Source organism: Dendrobium catenatum, unplaced genomic scaffold, assembly GCF_001605985.2.
Source record: "Dendrobium catenatum unplaced genomic scaffold, ASM160598v2 fragScaff_scaffold_1481, whole genome shotgun sequence".
Lineage (NCBI taxonomy): Eukaryota > Viridiplantae > Streptophyta > Magnoliopsida > Asparagales > Orchidaceae > Dendrobium > Dendrobium catenatum.
In genome coordinates, this window is record NW_021319943.1 from 431,883 (window position 1) to 436,556 (window position 4,674).

Consider the following 4,674-nt stretch of genomic DNA (forward strand, 5'->3'; position numbering starts at 1 on the left):
TTAGGGGGGGGCACGTGCCCCCCCTTGCCCCCCTCTCCCTCCGCCCTTGTATGAAAGCCACCTAATTAATGAATTATGGTATGTGAAATGAGATTGATTCCTAACAACTAGATAAGATGATTAAGAATGATTCCTATAGGGCTAACGTTCATGACTGGATATAGGAAAAACACCACAGATAGATGGATGCCCTATCTTGCTTAGATTCTATTACAACACATTATTTATATTGCTTGTATATGTGTATGGCATTAACATACATGGTTATGACATTAACATACATGGAAAATGACATAAGTGAAACACCTATTTAATCCTTGCACAGTTGTACTTATTCCATCCCGGTATGGTAAGATAAATAATGTGAAATTTCTATATTTATATCTTCTTCGTGTCTATGAGTGTTCTATATGCATGATCATATTTGAATATATTCTAAAGCAGTTCCCAGGAGTCTGTATGCATATGTATAAAAATCTAGATATTTTTTTGGATAGCATTGTAGCACAAAGATAGAAACATTGTAGCATTGAGCTATCCATCATATTTTATGAATTTGAACTAATGTTACGGCATTGGGGTCAGGTGTAGCAGTGCTACAGGGTTGACCAGTGGGGCATTAGGTTAAGTTTTTATAAAAAAATAAAAAAAAAATATCTCAATTTATCAAAATATTAAACCCCCCTTCAGGCATTTAGAAAATGATTTGTAGAAAGAAAGTTGAGAATTTGGCACGTCTGGTTCATTTTCTATTATTGGCCTAGTTCAAAAAATTATCCAAATAGAGATAGGTTACATTCCACCTATCTTAATTTTTAAAAACTAGTTTTATTGCACATGCAATAAATGCACATGAATAACATTTTAAAATAAAACTTATAATATAAAAAAATTAATTATAGTAATTTTATCACTATAAATAATAATTCTTATTTATTATATTAATAAAATTTATACTGTAATATAAATAAACTTTAATCTTTCATAAAATAATTAAAAAATACATTGATATGGAAATATCAAATAGTTGGAGTTCACAAAAAAAAAAAATTAAATAAAAATGAATTTGAACACAATGATATCTGACTAAAACTTCAATCCCATGTAGGTTTAATTCTTCCTTACAAATATTTCAATTTAACCTGCACTCAATGAAACTCGACAATATTAACAAACATAAAGGCTACAATGTTAAGAACAATTTCATGCAAAATAAATGGACACAATAGAAACTCAATCGATTAAAATTCATATTTAGTATTCAACTCTAGCTAATACATGTACTACCACTTCCAATCTCATCAACCTCTTGAATCCTTTCCATCACTTTCTCTATAATATTATGTCATTTCTAGCCTTACAGCCTCCAAGCAAAGTCCCCACACTAAAACACTAGGCTTGTATATATATATAAAGAAAATTCAAAGCGGGGCCTACGTGTTAATTAAAGGTAAACAGTACAAAGTCCTTAAAAGGTCCTCGCGCTCACTACTGCTCAAAAGAGCTACAAAAATAAAAGGCAAAAAACCTACGAGCACAAGGTCCTTACTACACAAAAGTACAAGACAACCTAGGTACATTCTACAGTGCTTAAGCACAAGCACCCAAAAATAGGGAAGAAAAGGAAAACGAACTTGCATGATTTGCAAACATTAGGCTTGTATGGTATCTCCTTCACTACTTGATAAGCTTCTTCAAGACGATTAGCACGACAAAGTAAATCTATCAAACAATAATAATGCTCTATCATTTGATTAATCGTAAACTCCTTTCCCATAGATAACTTAATTAATCTATTTTTAGATTAACACATGTTGCTACTATATATGTAAAAAGTTAGAATGCATTAACAATTTGAGTTTTTTACAATGTTGGAAGAAAAAATAATACTTGACGCAATGACCAAGATCTAATATCACTTACAATCAACATAGAAGTAGATCAATGAAATAGTTGCACATAGATAAAGAAGAGTTAATGAGTTCAACAAAAAAATAACTATGGTACCTATTGAACCCCATTTTTATAAGTTTGGAGCCGGAGCTTACAAAAATGTTATAATTGTAATCAGAAAAAATAGGGGAGAAACAAGCTAACAAAAGACTATGAGCAGCAAATAAATAAAATTGTCTAAAATAGACAAAATAAATTGCATGGTTGAGATAGTGTATACAACAACAATAAAAGTAAAGAAAAATAAAATTGTCTAAAAATAATGAAAACCCACAAGAGTATGGAATAAATGATATTCTATAGCTATGCATCGATGCAAAATATCTTCAAAGTAAATACAACCCACATAAAAAAATAAAGAAATCAACAAATGAAATGAATTTTGCTCTTGATCTAAAAGAATGACCATTAAATTTGTGAAGCAACAAAATATTTCCTATCTACGAAAAGAAAGAAAGGAATGACGATGTAAATTCACCCAATTGATTGAATTTTGAGAAATTTCAAAAAATTAAAAAATAAAAGTTGTTACAATAATGAAATAAATAAGCATGCCTCATCAAATATTTTTGGTTCGCTGATGACATCAGCTTATATAGAACCTACAAAAGAAGTAATTAAATAAGTCTTCCCAAATTCTAGGTGTCAAATATTGCATGAATGGCAGGACAAATTACAAATAGTTATAAATTTTAACCTTGTTTAATAAACTAAACAATATAAATATAAAACAAAATATAAAAAAACTACATAAAAGCCCCACTTATATTACCAGTTGTTGCAGACATCTATAAAGAGGGCTAGGGACACGATGCTCCCTGCCACGTTGAACTCTTTTTTTCACATAGGTTTTTATTTTGAGAAGTAAAAGAAAAATCATATATAAAAGAAGAAGACCTTATTAAGCATCTCCTTTGCATAGTAAGGCATGAATATGAAAAGCCAAGTGATGCAATATATGGAGATAAAAACTTACTTCAACATTTCAACAAATTAATAACCTCATCTACTCCATGGATAGCATTTGATAGCTCTAACACAAAGCTATCTATCCCTTCATCATTTGTTAGATCATCATTTTCTACATTAGGATCGACATCTTGACAAATTTGAAAAACTAGTAAGATGGTTCAAAAAGGAAGGAATACATAGGAAGATGGATAACATGAGCAAATTTTGATAAAAAAATGTATAGGATTTGATTATTCAGACATGAGTCTTTTACTCATGAAGTTTTAAATAAACAAAAAATAAAAGTACAGGTATTGCATTTATTTACCTTCTTTGTGAAAAAGAGTGTAGGAATATGCACATACTGAGAGCAAAGTTGCCATGATCTCAAATTTTTTCTCTTTTTTCATCTGATGTTTGAAAGTATTTTCTCATGTTCATATATCTGAGAATTTAGCTATGTACAATATCGATCTTCTAGTTCTTGAAAAATATTGTAATGACTAAAAGTAACAATGATGGTATTTCTGATTCAAAACTTGATTTAGTTAGCGATAACCAAACTTATAAATTACAAAAATACATTATATTTTGTTTAAATTATTTAATTGTTAAAATTAGAACATTTAAGCAATAAGTTTATTATAATATGATATGCATTGTGATTTAATCTCTCCAACTTTACATCCTATTTGTCAAAAATCAAGCTTTTTGTTAACTGCTGGATTGATAGAGAAAATATGCATTTTGAATAGGTAAACGCATATACTAAAATAAAAAAATTTTATGGTACCTAAATTATGTTAAGAGACTTACCAAACTCTATTATAGATTGGACAGCTTTATTTGTTTCTTTATTTATTGAGAAAGCTTCCTCCATAGAAAAGGTAGTTAAGTATTTGGAATATTACAAAGCAAGAAAAACATGCCATTTAATATTAGAAGACATAAACAAATGTAACAAACCAAAGCAACCATACAAACAATATTAACAAACTTTGTTAGGAGTCACAATGTTGAAATAAACAAAAAATGCTTAAATCACCCATAACAACGTGTAATATTTGAAATGGTTTATCACGGGCTACTCCCTGGTTGCCAGAATGTCCATCCAAGGGGTAGAGTGGGTTGGGGCGCAAAATTTATCACCACTCTCTTGCAAAAATCCCACAAAGCAATATCCAAACCAACAGAAAAAATTAAAAAAATGATTTAGTTCAGATTATGTTGGGAAGAATCACAAAAGTATTTATGTAGTAAATTTTTATTTATTTATTTCATTTTATAATAACTTTTTGTCAGTCCAAAATTCTCAAAACCTTCATAACAAGTTCTAAGGCTCTTATGATTGTTGACACCCACAAATATTCAATAACAAATATTTTTTTATCAAGAAATAATATTATTAGAGGCTTAATTTTTTTATGGGAAATTTAGGGGCAGAGCTCAATTTCATTATTTATTATCCTAGGGCTAATGGTTTGGCTGAAGCATTCAATAAGACCTTAGTCCAATTGATAAGGAAGATACTTGTGGCAAATAAAAGAGAATGGCACGACAAATTGCCTGAAGCATTATGGGCCTATAGGACTACATACCGTACTCCTACTCAGTGTACACCATATGCTTTAGCTTTTGGGGTTGAAGCTGTCCTCCCACTTGAGGTTGAGCTCCCTTCGTTGCGTGTAGCAGTTAGCCACAATTTGTCCCACAAAGATAATGCCCGACTCCGGTTGGAAGAACTTGATGGTTTAGAAGAGCTCCGTTTGT

The 4,674-nt window shown here is 30.3% G+C and overlaps 1 long non-coding RNA gene across 1 annotated transcript; it reads right to left on the bottom strand.

Moving 5' to 3' along the window:
- Nucleotides 1–1,411: 1,411 nt before the first annotated feature.
- LOC114581019 lies at nucleotides 1,412–4,355 on the bottom strand. Its single transcript, XR_003702824.1, has 2 exons — nucleotides 2,930–4,355; nucleotides 1,412–1,722 (listed from the first exon to the last, which is right to left on the bottom strand). It is a non-coding gene; the product is annotated as an uncharacterized LOC114581019 (long non-coding RNA).
- Between the last annotated feature and the right edge of the window lie 319 nt (nucleotides 4,356–4,674).